Source organism: Bombus flavifrons, chromosome 1, assembly GCF_040668555.2.
Source record: "Bombus flavifrons isolate JBK064 chromosome 1, iyBomFlav1_principal, whole genome shotgun sequence".
In the NCBI taxonomy this organism is placed as follows: domain Eukaryota; kingdom Metazoa; phylum Arthropoda; class Insecta; order Hymenoptera; family Apidae; genus Bombus; species Bombus flavifrons.
Window position 1 is genome coordinate 13,397,173 of NC_138442.1, and position 19,574 is coordinate 13,416,746.

The following is a 19,574-nucleotide window of genomic DNA, read 5'->3' on the forward strand; positions in this document are numbered from 1 at the left end:
TTCTCAGATTTCCGCATCGACGAGAATGTTTCCTCGGAAATAACTCGAGCGAGGTTGTAAAGCACACCGAGCGACGTTTAGCTGTTCGCAGCAAAAAAACAGCCGCCTTCATCGCGGAAGTTTTATAGCGAACCAGCGTATAAACAGTCAAACCGCGAAATTTTCGTTTTCCTCGCCGATTTTACGACGGCTTTTCATGGTTAGGAGTTTTTTTTTTTCGCGCGACCCCGAGAGAGCTATGCTCATAACAAATTCTCGCGCGGGTTATCTTTCTTTGTCGCGGCGTTCTTCGCACGATTTATGTGCTTTTTTAAACCAACTTATAACTGTCATCGTGTCGATTTCGTCGCGAATAAAATTTCTTCCTCCGGCGGAATTGCCGTGAAAAAGCGACCTCTGTTCTTGGAAAGTTTGTTCTAGCTAAGGGGTAACTGGAATAACGGTTGTTCAAAAATAAATAATATCCTATGATATATTACGGCGGATTATTGCGATATTGACATAAGCAATCTTCTCGATATAATTTTCCTCCGAACCGATGATTAGAGTGTGTTTACCTTCGTTCCACACGAATTAAATACATATATCGATGAATAATATGCATGTTATGCCGATCAGTATCTCTGTAGCAGATTCGTCTTGATCGAAACACAAAGGAGGAATTTGCGAGCAAGCGAATCGGTGGTATCAGCGCGAAAGATTTCGACACATTTTCGCGGATACGTCACGTTGGCACGTATCGTACATGACAGATAGTTGCCCGAAGCGTATGTGTCATTAGTTCGCGAGAAGAAGCGTGAGAAATCGCTGGTATTTTCTCTAAAACGTACCGCGTTTCTCATCACTCCTAATATGTACGCATAGACGTAATCAGGGAGGTATCGAAGTTTACTGCTTGAAATCTCTTTTCACTTTCACTCGAGCTTGCACAATGCGCGTGCAAAAGATAAGATTTCAAACGGCAGCATAAAATATCGATTACTTCTACTTCAACTACACTTGTTGGCCATTTTTACGAAGAATTTCCTTTAAAAATATCGAAGTACTCGAAAACGTGAAAACTGTCAAGGTGCGTTAACGATAGACGATGTTTAATCAGCATCGATGACAGCCGTTCGCGGAACACGGGATAAAGCGTGCGAGATTCCGCGAACCGGTCGTAGGAAAATCAAATATTGGCCGTCGATAATCGGCGTCGATTCTATTCCCGCGCTTCGCGGAAAGTAATTCCGCAGTTATTCGTCCGACTTTTGCCCATCGCCGGAAACCAGGCCGTCGGGGAATCCGGACTTTCGACCGATCGCGTCACACTAGCAACTTGCCCTCGTTGTTGTTGTTGCCATTGTTATTCCCATCGGTCGTGACACTTCAGCCTGTCTGCACATCGACGATAGCGTGCACGCGGCATGATCGTGACTCCTTCTGCATGCGACGATGCATTGCTTCTTTTTTTTATTTCTCCTTATACGTGTTTTCGTTAGATTGCGCTTCGAGGACGCTTCTTTATATTTTTCAATGTTTGTTAAAAAAAAAAGAAAAGTGGAGTCGATCGAGAAAAGAGACGATAAAAAGTTGCGTGAACGTGGTGTGAGTTTCTTTGCCCTAGAGGTAAGAGGAAGTAGTGGCAAGAAGATAGATAAAACTCGAAACCTGCGATGTCTCCATCGGCGAGATATCAGTTTTCCAAACGACGAACAGGTGTAGATTCACGTGCACCTAGTGTACACATTCTCGACGCACGCGCTCCTAGATTAGGCGTTTTTCCGGCCAGGTATTAGATATCGCGCGATTTACTGCCGAGTAACGCGTATCATGTGCTAACAATGACATGCATTTATATTCGCGCAATTATGGTTTATCTTACGGCGATGGCGCGTGCTCATCCCTATGGCCGTATTGCGCGTCTACGCTTCGGCTGCGATAATAAAAGCGTCATGTGTCGCTTCGTTCTGTCGTCCCTTTTTTCACTGACCGACGCTCGTATTACGACGCCACTGACTTTTATGTAATCGATGGTTGGAAAGCATCGCCACGGCTCATTACGATTCAGCCGAGTTTTTCTCACAAGAGTTCAGTAAACGATTCTTAACACGAGCAAAGCTGTTGGAGACGAGATTTCGAAAAAATAATTTTGGAGGCGGTGGAAAACAGACAGTGATGGAGACGCCCACGCCGCCGTTGCGGCATCTCTAATCTTTTTTCACGCGTAGATAAACGCTCTTTGCCCGTGGACATCATTGAAAAAAAAACAACGTTCTTTGGCAAATTATCGACCGAAGAGAAACAAACACTCGTAAAATTGTAGTTTACGCGAGGGATATTTTGTAGGGGAACGGCGAAAGTACGCTTGCTTGTTGTCAGAAGCAATAGCTGGCCAGGAAAAAGCTCGGGTAATGATGCGGTAACGATATCGATCGTAGGATCTCGAACAACAGCGTTTGGTTATCGCCGTTTGAAACGTATCCAGTGCTTCTATTTTTGCATGCAAACAATTCTTATGTAAGTTGTTTGTAAATAAACGATATTTCAAAGTTTATTGGATCATTAGCACAAGGTAAACGCGTAGAAAGGACCGCGCACGAAGGACGCGCACGCGATCTATGGTTAAACTCGTTCTTCTACTATTTACGACGTTACAGCGATGAAGAACTAGTGGTTTCGCTGAGGAAATAATTCGTGACCTTGACACAACCTCGAAGAAAAATATGTTTTCTTTTAGCGGTAAAAAAAAGTTCTCTTTTTTGCCAGCAAGATGGTTGTAAAAACAACTACGTGCGTATCGCAGAAAAAAAGTTTGGCAAACAAGAAGGCAGTGAAAACGAGGTAAAAAAAATATGCGTAAACATGCATTTGCTTATTTCCTAAAATACGATGACTTCACTTTTGTACTGCGCGCAATACAAATTTCCCGCACTTGAACGATTTCGCATCAATTTATTTATGTACACCGATACCTATTAAAGTAAAACTACCCTTAAAGAAATCGATCAAAATATCTTGCGCAAGCTATATTCGCAAACATCTTGCAAAAATCTTGCAAACATTCCGTTCGTACACAAGCTCTCGAATCGAAGGTCGAGATAGATTCTCGCGCTTCCTCTCGACGGAAGGTCGATGGGCGGCTTGAGCGAGCAAGATATCGCGCGATAAAGAAACGTTGCTCCGACCTATCCTTCCGACCGTCACTCATAATAAACGTGGACGGTGCTACGAGAGGAATGCGAATAAGTGGCGCGATGCGTTCCCATCCTGCGTTATTTGCGACCTCGAGAAGCAATGTACAGCCGTGGGCAGGTGCTCGCGACTTTCGCGAATCGGCGCGTGTAAGCTCACCCGTGTCACGAGTTAAAGCGCAGCATCGTTAATAATTAGAATTTTTTGCTCAAACTCCATTCAAATGTGCGCGACTGTCTCACGCTGTTTTTACGGAGATTAAGCCTCGGGCGTTTGATCGATCGATCAACAATATGTATTTACGACTTACGTTTATTTTGATTTTTTGTTAAATCAACACGTACCGTCTATAATGGCTCTCGCCTTTTCTCGAACGAAGACGCGTAACAGTAACAACAGCGCGATTAGATTTCATCGTATCGCGTAGAATAAGATAAAGCGAAGAACGGAAATAGTTGTCGCTCGTATGTAATTGCGATTGAATAGCCGTACATGCGCGGCGTGTGTCCTTATAAAGTCTGACCTTCGACGCGGTACAAAAATTACCGCATAAAGACGATAAATGTTGGAGGGAGAAAAAATTGAAGTGTCGGTAAGACGAACGTGAGAACGGATGAAAATATGGTAGATGGATCGATTCAATTGGACAGAAGATAAAACGCGAGTGGAACGTGACACGTTCCGGCAATCTGACCGCTTTTGGCGCACGCGACGCGTCGTTTACGCAATTTATCGTAACGTTATAAACGCGGGGTTTAACTCCGCGTTCTTTGGTATCGCGTGCACGACCAACGACGCAGTAAATTCTCCGATCCTTCGTTTTAATCGTTCTTCGAAAACACGGCTGCCCCTGGGAACGGCATACAAACGACTTTCCACCCTCTGGCTTCGTACGCCGCGACGCCGACGCGTTTACTTTCGTGTTCGTCCCCGCGGCCAGATTCGGTATTCGTTGCATTAATTTGCAGGACCGAACGCAACTTTATCGCTACAGTTTCATAAAATCTGGTGTACTCACAGTGCTCGTTAGCCGATAACCTAGAAGCTGGCCTCGCGCGCCCGGAATGTGAATCAGCCGCACGCGCGGCTCCCACGGCCGCTGTTGTTTACAACGGCACGGCGGCGCGTGTGCATGCACCTTTAAGTCGGGTGCGCGGCCAGGTATGCGGCGTTCACACCTGTGCGCGACACCATCGGGCTAAATATAGAGAGTCACTCGGTATACTAGCGACGTTCTCGATGTTCGCCGATAGAGACGACTATTAATAGCGTGCGACAATCGGACGCGCTCGCCATCGAATTAAAGAGGGAACCGCGTGTGTGGTCCGGACAATTAGTGGCCACTGATTTGCGCCCGATACTTCAGCGACAACTTTTCTGGACGATGTTGCGTAGCAAATGTATCGCAGAATGCAATATCTGGGTCGTGTTACGTCGTATTTCAGAAAGAGAATTGCACGGTAAAATTGTTCGATATGGATGATGTTTATCGCTAAATATAAATAACTATGATACATGCGTATTATTTCGCATACACAAGTTTACCGTTTGTGCTTTCTTTAGCTGCAGCCAACGAACCTTGCAAAGCAAGTCGAACGAAAGCGAGTCAAAGCGGCCGCAGAAGCCGCCTGTTCCCGAACTAGCAGGAAAGCTAACCAATGGTCGCCCCCGGGACGTAAACAATAAACAAAAGTCCCGATGAATCAGCGCTAAGGCACGTTGAATCGAGCCAGCTCTAAAGATGCTCTATTATTAGCCGTGTGAGGCAATTACGGGCACGCCGGTAACGATTAACCAGCCGCTTTTAAATCGGCCAGTTATTCCTGCCGATGTGTCATGGTGAAGCGGCTGTTCCAGTAGAATCGGCGACATTGACGACGTTGTGGCCATTCGCGTGTCTATCCGCGCGCCAACGCGGCCACGAAGAAATAGGATCGTGGAAATAAGCTTTTATGTTCGTCGATGATTTATAAATAAAATAACGAGATTGTTAAGCGGCGCCAACAGAGAATAAATATGCGCGCGACGTACTGTTCTCCGGGCCCCAACGAACTTTTCCAGCGTATTTTCCCGTTTCCCCGTTTCTTCGAACGAACGTGAATGAAGGTAGACTCGGGACAAGCCTTTGTCGCCAGACGATTCACACACGTTCGCCGAGATGCGCGACCAGCATGCGAATAGCGGCACGTTCGCGATTAGAACACCCGCTACAGCCTACGTTCCCGTTGGTAGGCTGGTGTAAACAGGAAGCTCGCTATCGCCTTCACGCTGAATCTTCCATTGTCTCTGCGACAACGGGCGAAATCGCTCGGCGATTCTCCGTACCCGAAGACTGGCAGTTGGACAAAAGATTTCTTCTTTCGGAAATACGTATGTAAGTACTTTTATCTCTTTCGTTTCCACGAATTCCTTCTTGACAATTAGATTTCTGGATGGACTAGTTTCTCGTCGAACGCTAATCGGTTGCTCAAAGAGCGCATCCATTGCAAGTTTTTGCATATGATCTGTTTTAGCAAGAGAAACCGTCTCCGCATGAGAAACACGAGGCGCCGCCGTCTCGCTGCCTACTTTTCAGAATATTCGAGATTTCTACTCTCACGAACGATTTTCTACCGTCCCGGAACTACGCGGCTCTGATGCATTATGTCCGCGCCACGTTGACGCGTTCCCTGGCGAAAGACTTTTGTTCTTTCCCACTCTATGGATTATTCATGTATACTCGGTGTTTAAAGTGACAATATAATTACATCTCTGGCTCGGCCTGTCATGGAAGTGCCTGCTGACTTCATCCTTCCTTTTTCAACACGCGAACATCAAAAACTCCAGGAGCTTCTCTTCCGTCTTTCGGGAACTCGGTTTTCCTTCGATTATCGCGCTCAGTCGGTACACAATAACATCGTCACTTTCTAAAAAGCGTGTCGTTCACATTGCCAAGCGTATATCCCGTCGGCGAACGTGTGAACGCGCTCAGAGGCCTAATCACACGCGCGCGGTGTCGTTCGGCCGCGATCCAGAAACGATGTCGAACAAAGAAGATCACGGTGAAGTTTGCGTGGAGAACGCGTTCGATGGTTGCACTCGACCTAGGTCAAGGTGAACGAGCGACCATCGTTCGTAGGGTCGTCGTTGCGAGGGAATAGCGTTCGACAAGCGAACGGCAGACAACGCAGGACTTCCGAGACGCGTCGTGAGAAGTATCGAAGAACCGAGGCCGTAGGACCGGCTGGCCACGTGACTTCCCAGGAACGTGGCTTCCGTTCCATACCTCGTTGATTGCGTTGTATAACGCGTGCGGGCCGGAAGACGGATTACGAGCAACGCGGGAAATTGTCTTCATCCTCCGTGATCGCGTTTGTTTTCACTACCATCGACTCAACGTGTTCGAATCCGGCGCGCGGTGGAATTCGCGTATAAACAAAGCGATTAAATCATTGTTGTTTAAGTCTTTATCGCTCGTAGGATGTGCCAGTTCCCTTTGGATCTCTTAGTCACATCCTTATCTCTTCTATTTAGAATCTTCCGTTCTAGATATTCCAAATATTTGATCATTCGTTGTTTCGATGATCGCTTGCCTTCACCCAAACGATTCTAATTTCGCAGCCAGCCAAATTCGAATTTCGATATCTGTATCGCACGTGGTATTTAACATTCGTAACTACCGTTAGTAATCAGTTACGCGGAGTATGACATTTGGCGGATCTACTTTCATTCCTGACGCAACACGTACTAAGTTTCACGTCAGGTTCCGCCGGTCAGATATTCTACGGCATTGTGTTATGTAAATACAGTTGCGCATTTTCTAATTTTTCGATACATAGAAATTTCCACGGAATACCGTGTATTATTCTTACATTTTCCGCAAAACTCGCCAATAATTAACAGCGATCGTAACTGGGTAACAACGAGGAACCATCTGGTCCGAAACTTCAGACGTCGAAGACGCCATCGATCCAGTCCTTTCAACCTGGCGAAGCTTACGCAACGTCGAAAGACAAAACTATCGCATCGCGTTCGACGTTGCCCGCCAGCTTCACAAGCCAGTCGTGGCACGCACTGATGTTTATTTGTTTTATCCGGTGGCGAATTGCACGCGATCGGTTTTCGGCCGCGTGATTCGAGGAGGACCGAGTGCGCGCCACATAAGGGCAGTAGGTCACTCCCGAAATGATCAGACCGACGCCGTCCGTGTCTGTCGGCCGCGACTACTATTCCTGGCAAATTATTCCGGCCTCTCGCGAATAAATTGGCCCGGACCGACGCCGACCGCGACCATTATCGTACGTGTTCGAGACTGCGTTATTAATTTAACGAACCTGCTGTCGTCTCCGCCATTACGATCCGTTTTATCGACTCGGAGCGTGATATTCCAACGAATAATAATAAATTTGTCGCCGATAGAGTGTACGGTATTTTTGTTTGAGTCGTTTCTTCGTTTGATGAGGCATCGAAACTCGAATTATGTATATTTAGATATAATCAAGAGCGGGAAACGTTTTCGTAACGATTCGATCTTTCGTATCTTGGCAAACAAAGAGTCAGAGGAAATGTGCTCGTAAACAGTGACGTTCACGAAGGAAAGGAATTCACGGTGCAAGAATTACGAGGTTATTTGGACGACGTTTCGCCGGCCGTGGAGGACGATTTTCCGAAACGAATCATCCCTCCACGCGTCCCGAAACTTTGTTCGCCATATATAAGTACGAATTTGGCAATGCGTCGTGTCTATTTTTGCGGATTTACTAGCCGAAATGGGTCGCTCGTGGCTACTTATGGTAGAGAAGCGAATATACCGAGTTCCTATCTCTCCAAAGCTCGTGTTGCATGGTAGCGTTGTAATTTCGTTTTGTCTGTTAAAGAGAAGCGATCTCCTTCCATCCTTGGACGAAATACTCTTTATGTGCTATATTCAGGTAGAAATCATATGTAACAAAGCTTAAGAAATTTTATCGAGAGAGAATTGGGAAATATTTTCGGCCGACGCATTTCTCAACGACGCGCAACTTGGAAAGAAAGACGCGGACGTAATTCGTCAAGGGCGGTAATTACTATTCGACTATTTTCGTTCCGCGTTGGTGTCGCGGTATCGTCTATAATCCACCGGCACTGGTTTGGCAACGATCTCCGTCTATTTATGGATTACAAACATCGAGACCGGACACGACTCGTTCCGGTCTCTCTCGAGTGGGTCGAGCACAGAGCGAAGTCGCTCGTGGCGACCCGTTTCCAACCAGCTACGCTCGCTGATGGATGAATCGAGTCGCTTGAAAATTTGCGAATCCGTCGCGACGCCGCCACAGAGGCGTCCAGGTGCTCCAATTAAATGGAAACGTCTGCACGGCGGCATTAGTGGATGGAAATTAATTGGTCGGCCAAGAGCGGAATCAATCTCGGTTAACTCGTTCGCTTCTGATCGGTAATTTGCGTTTGGAAACGATTGGCTGACTTGTTACAAGGCAACGATCGGCACGCGAGCAAGTAGGTTCAGAACCAAAGTAGCGGTAAACTGTGCGCTCGTCTTTTCTCGACCAGTAACAAACAAAGCAGGAGGAATCTCGAAGATACTCTCGAATACTACTATTATTATTAATATCTCTTAAGAAACAACATTTTAATCGAATTAAATCGATTACAATTTGAATCCGTTTTTGCTAAGAGTCGAGGAATTTTTGTCGTTGATAAAGATGCAACGTGTTTTCAACGTTGCTCCCTTCGATCAACGATATCAACGTAAACGTCTTTAGAAGAATCGAATGCCTGGAAGGACTAAAATATTTTCATCGTGGGTGCTGGATTCACGGGTCGTTTATTTAAGGATTCGTGGCAGATGGACCGGACGTGGCTCGTTCGGATCTCGAGTGGGTCGAGTGCAGCGGTCGAGCGTAGCGACCCGAATTGCACTTGGTGCGCTCCGATGGAATGGATCAAATAGGTCACGCTCGAACGTGTTCTCTAATTTTTCCAGTTGGTTTGCAAACCTGCATCCTCGAAAGAGTCGGGCATCTCGGCCGAACAGCGGGGTTTCCGCGTAAATTTAATCGTGATAAAATTGTCTATCAACCGCGTGGCCGTGTTTTGCGTTGGAAGGCTTCCGTCGATGCTACAATCCCATCCTAGATTCTGATACCGGGAATGTGTGATTGCGATAGAGGAAAGTGCGGTTATTTGTCCAGAAAGTTTCTCTTTTTGTAACCGGCTCACGTCGATCAGCTGCTTTTGAAAGGGCATCTAAAGACAGATCTGGACGTCGCTTTCCGAAAAACTGAAAAGATGTTGGTCACGGACGTGCGTTTACCGCCGGAGAGACTCGACGTAGCAAATATTGATATTGTACTCGACAAATATTCGTCTAATATTCGGCTAATGACATCAAATATCCAATGACTCGCTCCGTTAGACGAACCATCGAATTTTCGCTTCGGAGTGTTCGCAGCAATGGAACGTATCCGTGTATATTGGAGAAACGGCGGCGCTCAAGGTAGCCGCGAGACGTCTCGGGGACAAGCGTTTGTCGATATGTGGTAATTTGCCGAAATTGCGGTCTATGAAACGCGACCGAATGGAGAGCTAGAGAGGATAGAGGAGAGGAGAAAGGCACGGTCGTGTTCTCTGGTTGGCTCGCGATCGTTGGACACGACCCTTGTGTTCCGGTCTGCGTGGAATGGGTCGAGTGCATTGCAGCGATGGTCGCGAGAGCCGATCCCCGATCTCCGATCCCCTTGGCTCGATCCGCGAGGCCACGCTTAGGGACAGTGGGTCAAGTAGGTCGGTCCCGCAACGCTCAGACAGCCGACAGGCGCGCGCTCAGGTTACGTAACCCTCGGAGGGAGAAAGTCTCCCCTCCTGCCCCGTGCCGGCGTCCTTCCAGCGTTCCCCCTGCGTCCAAACGTTCCCACCTCCACATCCGTGCGCGCGATCTGCAACTCGACTTGCCACGGACTGTTTACAAACAAATCCTCCCACCTTTCGAAGCGGCAGACCCTGCCTGCCACCCGGCGCGGACGTACATCGTCCGGCGACGACAGCGCCGTCTGGATCCCCCTGAATCGACCTGAGTCGACCTGGTCTGGTCTCCGACGAGAGCTAACCACGTACCGAGCCGTACCGAGAGTGCGGCGGCTGCTGTGTGCGCCGTGAATCCCACCAGACTGCATTGCGCAAAATTGCACCACCACCGACCGAAGAAAGCAGCTTGTGGAGAAATTGCCTTCCACTCGTTACAGTCAACCTCTACCCCTCTCTTCCTTTCTTTCCTTCTTTTGCCCTTCCTTCTTTTCCCAACCGATTCCCCCCTTCCAATCTTCATTTTACCCTGTTCGGTTTTCCTACTTCCTGTGTCCTTCTTCGAATCACGCAAGCTCTCTTCATCTTCCGCGTCGAAGCGCCTTCTTTCGCACGATTTTTCCTCGATTTCTCCTTCTCTTGTTTCGCGAGCTATGTCTCGCTACTAGATCCGAGTCGTTCGAGATCATCGCCGTCACGAACGACACCGTTGTAAACTGGAATCGACTGCGGAACTCCGCATCGCATTGTGGAGAGGCAGAGGGAACGAGTGAAAGGAAGAGGGAGCGAAAGAGAGGAGAATCGGGAAAGGAGACGACGGCGACGGCGACGACGAGCACGGGACCGGCCGTGGAGAGAGAAACGCCGTTTACTTTGCTTTTTACAGTCGCGTTCCAGATTCCCTGGAATCCGGCGCACTCGTAACTGTAGTTAATTGTTGTTTAGATCGAGCGATGGCCGTCGCGCCACCGCTTCGTACGTTACACGGTGTCCTCCACCGGACGCGAACAAAGGAAGACCACGCGATCGGAACGTGCTCGTCTTCCGGTACCTGGTCGAGCTCTCGGGAATTCGGTCGCCGCTAGAAACTTCACAATTTTCAAACGTCTCGATCGAAACGACTGCCTCCAGTTACACACCACGTAATTTCCAACGAGGCTATCGCATTTTTCAGGTGTACTGGGTCAGCGGGTTTCCGTGCGACCAGACCGTTTAGCCAGACGGTTAATCGTTCGATTTTTCAACGACGAATGCGCGAGGCTTCTAACTCTCGAGCTATTGTTTCGTAAAGTCGTAAATTACGAACGAATGTATTCTGGAATATTTAGGGGTAATTTACTTTCGAAGCGGCGATTACCACGACGAATACTGCCGGGTCGAGATCTTCTCACGAAGTTGCGCCTTGCGAAGCTGTCCGTTTAGACGCCGTTCTCCTATCGCGCTTATTTTTCTCCCCGTCGATTTGTTCGACTGTGAACATCCGCTTCACCCGATATCTGTCGAAGGTTCGCAGTTCGGCGCGCTAATTTCTCGCTCGAGGAAATACACGACTACGTATGTCCAGCTAGACGAGCACCATCGAACTTCGTCTAGACTAGTTCGCTGTTCCTAACCAACTTCTATGACGATTTCGGAAGGCACCTATCGATCCGTTTCAATTTGCTGCCTTCCCAAATTAATCCTGACTACTTGGTTAGACAGAAACTTGGTCGCCTTTCTCACAAACGTCGAATAATTCATTTCATAACCATAAGGCGAACAGTTAATCAAAGAAGACTTTTTCTACTGATATGAAAAGACACAAAATTGAAATTAGACAGGTAAGATAATAAAATTTAAAATTTAGAAATATTAGATATCTGTATGAATCAGAATTCGAATATCGAGGGTCGATCGAACGATGCTGTTCGTCTAAAATCAAGCATCTTCGTGAATGTCGATACTCGCAAAGTAAGAGAAGCGTGTCAGGCATGTTTCTAAACACGCAGGACTCGAAGAGGATGCTCGCGATTATTTCGCGAGACGCATCCGCCTCGTCGAGGATCGACGATCGCCTGGAATCTAGCAGGAAAGTGTACGTGCGGCTAGCGAACGAGCGAGCAATTCCGCATCGCGCGTCAGACGCGAATTTCGTACAAAACATAAGCCGTACATAGAAACGCAGATACAGTGGCCTAGACAAGTAGGTCGCGGCGCAGTTCTCGCGGCGCGAGCTCGCGTGCGCGAGACCGCGACGCTCGTGTCCGTGTGCGCAGCTAGGCGAGCAGACGCGGAGCGAAGCGTGTCGGTGCGCGTGTGACCGCGCTCGCACACCGTCGCACGTGGACAGGTATATCTACAATATTACATAAACTGGGTGCTTAGCTCTCTGCACCATACGTTATATCGGTTGTTTCACAAGAAGCATATCCGGCATTTTTGGGGGTAAAGATTTTCGACTCTTTGAAATAAGAGAGACACATACTAAGAAAGATACGTTTGACAGGCATTTAGTGGTTTCTTCCATTTCATGGAGTTGCTTAAGAGGAACGTAACGGAGTTGCGTGATTTTGTGAAATACATATTCTACGTTGCGCTCGTTTCATCGATTAATTATATAAAAGAGACGAGATGTACTTAGAGAAAATAAACGTGGCAATTAAACTACATAGATAATAGATTCTATAAAAATTATGTATTTAGAAGGATAAGAGATTGAATCTTTCAAGTTAGTAAAACGGTAACCATATATGTACTTTCATTTAGTAACTTATCAGTAACTTAGCTGAGAAACCAATTACGCCATAGAACGAAGTTATCCAGCAATTACGAAGTATTCGTAACTTTACGATATACGATCGTTAAAGGCTTCTTAGTTACTCGAGCAGAGCGATACTCCGTTTCACTGAAACGGCCTGTACAGCCATTAATGGCAATCAAGGAGTTGAAAACACGCTGCAATCGCTTTTCAGACGGTTCCTTTGAACGTTTGCTCCTTTGTTCCGTTCTTTCGAGGATCAGGCGTGCTTTGCATACTTCCACGATCCGCCCAAGCGCCATTCCAGGCTCCTTCCTTCTGGAAGGATTTATAGAATCCTTATGGCAGTTGGCAAAACGTCGCTCCAGGACGTCCGACCGTTTCTGCGAATTCCCGAGGAGAATACAAAACGAATCGCGTCACTGATGTTGCGCAGAAAATCGTCAGGTTTCCACACCGGAAATTAGCGCCAGCATCTCGACGCCGCGCTGGGAATTCGTCAGATCGTTTCGTCGTGACGTTCGAACGCGACCCGTTGTTTACACGTGTCAATTGCCTTCTGTGGCTTCCCGTTTGCCCCATTAGCAGGGCAATCAGATTGCAAGTTACGTAGACGTTAGTGCGCAGTAAGGGCGACTGCTCGTCTAGATCCGTTCGTGATCGATAAGCCACATTTTAATCGTATTTCATTCGAATTTCTTTAATACTCTGTCTTATCCGTATGATCTTTATCCTCGTTTATTTGTCCAATTTATTTATCTTCAAAATCGTTCCCTTTTAATTGCACGCATAGGCGTGATCGACGTACATGTCATGCAATATGTCGTGAGAAAGTTCGTTAAGCGATTCGATGGAACGAAACTTTGAATGATTTTCGTCGCGATTCCCAGTTAATTTTCCGCAATTTCGTGTAACTCACGCGTTGCGTAATCTCCGGATAAGTCAAACGTTTTTCCGCGAACCTCCTCCCTCTCGCTCTCTTCTCCACGTGCGTCCCGGCAAATTTTGCGCTCTTGTTCGCAACTCTGACGCCAGTTCGAATAAATTATGCGCATTTTCCGCGGTTACGAGCATCTAGAAATTGAAAATGAGAGCTTATGACGTTCGTCTTCCTCGCGTGACAATTCTAAGAATAGATTCTATGTGCGCATTGAATATTTTTTAAATGCAAACTCGGAGTCTTCTAAGCCTTAAGAGATAATCAAACTTTACACGTGTAATGCTTAAGTATGTGAGGTGACTGATAAAAAAAAAAAACCATGAATTAATCAAACGAAACGAAACAAAGGAAAAAATTCCACTCAACAGCGTGGGAACAGACTGTTCAAATGATCTGTTATCACGCGACACGCGAAGGATTGCGGTTCACGTTCGAGTCTCGCGTTCGATTTTCCTCGAACCGTTCCCGTTAAAGCGGTGAGAAAAATTTATGGATCCGTCGTCGCGGGCAGCGTTCTTGCGCGGTCAGAGAATAAATTAACGAAGAGCGTCTTGGCATGGTTCGGCTCCTTTTGATATGCGACCACGCTGAAATCTCGTGGCGCCAACGGCGATGATCAATTAAATTTAATTAACATCAACGAGCTCGGATTTCGTGACGACAAAGGACCACGGAAATTTCGATGTACCGCCGGGATTAATTGGCCGTTCGCTTGTGCAACAAGTTCCAATTCCTCTCGCCGTGTGGAATCCAAACGTTCCATCAGGATTATCGGTAAAACGTTCGAAGCGGGGATATCGTTGTTCGCGGAGAACGATCAAAGTCGCGTAACGGGGACCGAAAGTTTGCCCCGTGATCGCGTATAATCGGCTAGTCGATCTCGTTTAATTTCCCTCCCACGCACGCGAGGCAAAGAAACGCGCGCCAAAAATTCCCGTCGACTTTCTCTTGCCCAGCCGAGCGTGCACGTTCACAATGGAACGCTCGGTCGTTCTTAACCCTCGGAATATTAAAATGATTGCTCGCGGAGCGTTGAATCCGAGGATCGAGCCGAGCAAAACTCGCTGAATCCGTTAGCTGGTTCTCATCGGCTTTCTCGTCACTTCGAACGCTACGCAAATTTTGACAAGATCCGTTTCAAGAATACAACGTATCATGGTACCAAACGTACGAAACAAAATCGCGCAACGCTTCACTGTTTACCAGCTACGACGAGTCCCGGAGGCCTAGAAAAACACTTCCACTCTCTCGACTTTCTATTAATTCTTACAACACTCGGAGGCAGCCTATTACCATCACCACCTTCTGAGGACGTTATTCGTACTTGAAACCGACACCGAACCGTCGCAACTTCTCCCGACTGGTCGGTAAACGGTGGATCCGTTGTGGAGGGAAAGACAATCTCGCGATGGCCGGTGGTGAAAGGGGTTGGGCGCGGAGGAGAGCGGGGCGCCGCGCAGCCAACACAAAGCCGGAGAACGCAAAAAGGAACGGCGGCGAATCGTGGCTGCATGTCGAAAGTTTACGGTGAATTATTGCGTCGCAGTATCTAGACGGGGCCTGGTTCGCTGACTATCTGGCCTACTTGCATGTTTTTACCCGGTGATTCGGAGCAACCGCGTCGTCGCGTCTACCTGGAGGTCGCCTGGTGGCTTCGCGACGCGTCACATCGTGCCAACGACTCCGCGTACCTACGCGTAAATAATCGTTGACTAGAAACCGAGGTGGAACACGGGGAAACGGTTACATGGATCGAAAACACGCGTAACGCCATTGCGAGGCGAGTATTTTCTTGGCTTCGGCTCGACGATGCCCGATGTATGCTGTCGATAGCTAAAAATAGACACGAGAAAGCCGTTTCTCTTATCGACGCGCGCCTTTATCTACGGTTTATCGGATAGGATAGGCACGATGTTCGAAGCGGAGGCCCTTCGTGCCTCTCGACACGGGGTTGACCGTGTAGGATGTCGGAATGCGGACACGCGGTATCGGATTGCCGGCGATTGAGGGCGATCGGTTACGTAGGTGGAAGCGATTTAGCGAAATTCTGAGGTTGTTTGCGGATTCGATGCGGAGGCTGGATGATGTTATACCAGGAACGGTAAACTGTCAGGGAATGGGACCGATGATGATGTAATAGCTGACATCGATCGATCGACATATATCGAAATCGAAAGGCTAAGACGTTCGTCGAGACAAGGTTAAAATCGATCATGTTTCGTAAGTATTTATCTAGGTACAGCAAAGTCTCGTTTAATCGGTTCTCGTGAGACCGAACCTCAGATTGATTAGTTAAAAAATGTATATCAATTATCGTTTACCGGTTGTTGATGAGACGCATCTGTGATTTAAGATTCTAATTGGAATTATATATAAACTATAACGATCTATCATTGTTATATATAAAATATAATACATTCACGTCTGTAATAAATAGGATCGCGATACTTGTGGTGGCGTCGTCGATTTCCAGTCTACGAAACGAACTCGTGAAACTGATATTTCGATCGAGCCCAAGGAACACCATAAAATGGCAAGTACTCGATAGAGAAATATCAGCAAGGCCGATGTACACGCCTCGAGCTAGGCGAAAATAAACGAGGTCCACGTTATCGTTGGATGGAAGTAGAACGACGAGGGGTCGCGGGTCGCGTACCGATAGATCATTCGATGGACGTTCACCGTTTTTCCACCTGAATGCGAAATCAATGTGCATAGAGTGGCCGCACCGTTTAAGGAACGTCTGAAAAACGGAACGCGGTGACATAACATGGCGTAAGCGTAGCCCCGTGAATGTCGTTGTCGCAGCGACCTATTGATTCGACGATCGCGGATCAATTACGCCATCGTGACTCTTGTCGGGAATGACCAGATGAACATCGCTACACGCTGTCACAATTTTCTTATCGAATCGTTTGCTTCGTTTGTTCGACTTATTAAAAAAACGAATCAATAATGTTTTTTGAACAAAGGCGAAAAATAAAGTTGAAGGTTTTGTTGTAACGCGAACGATTGATAAAATATCAAGGGAATCAACCCTTGTCGCATCAGCTTGTCGCGTCACCACGACGAAAATACTGCGCGTGAGCCAGAACGTCTCGTTTAAGATTGGGATGCGCCACGAGCGAGTACGGTTACGCGACATTGTGTAATATTGGTCGAAACGCTATCGTTCCAACGGTGATTGCCAGCCATTGCGTCGAACGGGTGGGTCCGTTGATATATACGAGGCGAAAGCCCATCGGTGCTCTCGATATCACCTTTTTAACCGAGCATTAATACCGGTAATAGCTGGTTGTCTCGTTGCATCCGGAAATCTTATCTGCGGATCCGTGCAGCGATTATTACGAGCAGCCGGCAATCAACAGCAATAACCAGCCAACGTTCTTACGAACTACGATTATATTTATCTAGCCGTTCGACCGCTGGCTTGTCTGTCGATACGAGACAAGAGATCAAAATCGTTAGTTAATTGTCGTGACGCAAGAGGTTTCGACGAGGTACCGCGTTCAAGGACCACCGTAGTCGATGAAAATGTTTATTCCATCTTACATAGACAGGAGCCGATATCTTACTTCGGTAAATCGATTTTTGTGATGTAACCACGTGTATAGATATGCAAAACAGTCGTCTGCGATCATATGTTTCCCGAGACAGAAAAAAAACGATCCATTAGACTCGCAAATCAGTGGGGTACGGATTCTGGCATTTGATACCGACAATTTCCGCAAGGAATGCGTGATTTCTGGTCACGCAACTTTATAATCGTTCGGCACATCCTGGTACAACTACACCGATTTTCGCCGGCTAACGAGTTATCGATATCGGCTGTGACGCCGTTTGCCATGGATTATCACGCGTACAGCCTCGGGATTCTCGATTACACAATCACTACGCAGCTCGTTGTAGTCGCGAGTCATTGTTGTCGAAACTCAGCGAAGTCGGGGCATTGCGCGTGAATGTCAACAGACAAGGCAAGTCTCGTTCCACACCGAGAAAAAGCGGACGCCTGGCGTGGTTGAAGTTCAGGCGGCCATCAATCCGGTTATAGTCTAGTTCTGACCGATACGTAGCAAATGGAACGGCTACGACGTTCAGAGAGCGGATACGCGGCCCGATTCTTCGGTTCACGAGGTTGGTTCATGAACTGCGAACCGAAGTTGGCGGAGAAAATAGGAATCGGTGATGGAGCGAACTCTGGCGTGACGAAGGCTATCGAGGCTATCGGGGTCCTTCTTTTGTCATTTTTCCATATGCTTCGAACACTTTGCGACCATTCTCTTTACGACTATATTTAGTGAGAAGAAAATGTTAGAGAGATATCGCTTTTAATTACAAGATCGAGTCTTATAATACACAAGATCAGGTCTTATGTTATACTTACTGTTCATACGTTAGATACTTAACGGTAAATCGCCTGAGATTTTATCGTCTTTCGATTTATTTGTACCTTTGCCCATCCTAAGACGTCATTTTCTTTTCTTCCGCCGTTATACCAGATCATTAAATAATAATAGTAATAAAACATTAATATATTCCATGCTTCGGGATAATGTTCCATAGGTCGAGGATATGAGACTACTTTCGTTCAGATATATTTTCCAGCTCCACCTGTCAATAAGTAGGAGCAAGCAAGTCGCTCATCAGACTCGTGGTTCGAAAGTCGAAGCCGCCGCCAGTATAAACAGCTTGGTACAGATCCCGCGGCGGAATGTTACGCAAGATCGTGTAACGGCGAACGATATCGTCGGTGTTATCAGCGGGGTTCTCAAAGCGAGCACGATAGTCGGCCTGTCGTGTCTGTCACCGTGAATAGTCACGGCACACCTATCGGCGATGGACGTGAAATATGGGCGAAAGTATTTTCTTCCAGGTGGGATCGCGTAATATCACTGGCGCAACGTTGCGCCCCGTTGTTCCTCGGGAACGAGAGCGGAAGATAATTGGAGTACCGGCCGTCGGAGCTCAGTGATTCTGCGATTGTTTCGCCGGTCGTAAACATTTACGTAACGCTACACTCTCGTGAGTATATCGTTTAAGAATGAATTTTGGTTAAAGATGTCTTGAAGAAATAATGACATAGATATAGAAAAACGATCACTAAAGTATCCGTACACTTAGGGAAACCTTTCATGAATATATTATGCTTCTGGTCTCCGAGGAAAAAATGAAATCGGTGGTTTCAAAATTTCAAGCAACTATGGACTACTACTACCCTCTACTACTTCCCTCTAAGATTCTCCTATCACATACAACGTGTCTCGTAAAAAACCACAAGTCAATCACAACCAACTCAGACATTATGTGGAGCAGATCGGTGAATCTGAAACGAGGCATCGGAGCCTCGATTCCGCTCAGCAGAATCAAACGGCTTATTACGAAGGCTCGATAGCAGCTTGTTGGAATCGAGTTTGCGACTGTTGAGCCGTCAGGAATTTCGTCGATGATCGCGTGTATCCGGCGAAATGCGTCGCCTGGTATCTGCGCTGGAAATCAGAACGGCAGCTGACGTTGTTGCGCGGAGAGTCCGGTACCGGTAAGCCCGACGTGTCAGCCGCGGAGAATTACTCGCAGGGGATAAATGCGAATAGAGTGGCTCTCGCTCGAAACATTGTGAAACGCGTTACGCTACGATTGCGAGCATTAACGCTGGCCGGCTTAAGCCCCGTTGGCAATGAATTCCCAGCTGTTGATTGCCGCTTATGTCACGGTGAAAGCTAAACGGGTCAAAAAGCGTAATTAACGTAAACGTAACGTTGTTTACGGGAGGAGATAGATCGGCATCGTTCCGTGCGAAATTTTGCCGTTTTAACGCGATTCCTAAGAACAAACGAGCCGACCGCGCACGCTCCGTTCCGTTTCTCTCAGTTCTCCATTGTCTTATCCTGTTTCGACCAAGCGAATAGGAAATTGCTTCGTTCTCAAGCGAGACATCGTGTGTAC

The 19,574-nt window shown here is 47.2% G+C and overlaps 1 protein-coding gene and 1 long non-coding RNA gene across 7 annotated transcripts in view; one reads left to right on the forward strand and one right to left on the reverse strand.

Moving 5' to 3' along the window:
* The window catches only part of Pdk1 (Phosphoinositide-dependent kinase 1), a 407,060-nt gene that overhangs the window by 96,155 nt on the left and 291,331 nt on the right, over nucleotides 1–19,574 (reverse strand). The window lies entirely within an intron of this gene.
* The window catches only part of LOC138189057 (uncharacterized), a 64,608-nt gene continuing 48,995 nt past the window's right edge, over nucleotides 3,962–19,574 (forward strand). The window contains exons 1-2 of one of the 2 annotated variants that reach the window (XR_011175871.1): nucleotides 3,962–4,634; nucleotides 4,738–5,548. This is a non-coding gene — a long non-coding RNA (uncharacterized LOC138189057). Of the gene's footprint in view, nucleotides 4,635–4,737; nucleotides 5,549–18,361; nucleotides 18,654–19,574 lie in introns of those variants that run through there. The other variant, XR_011175906.1, reaches the window with a different exon arrangement.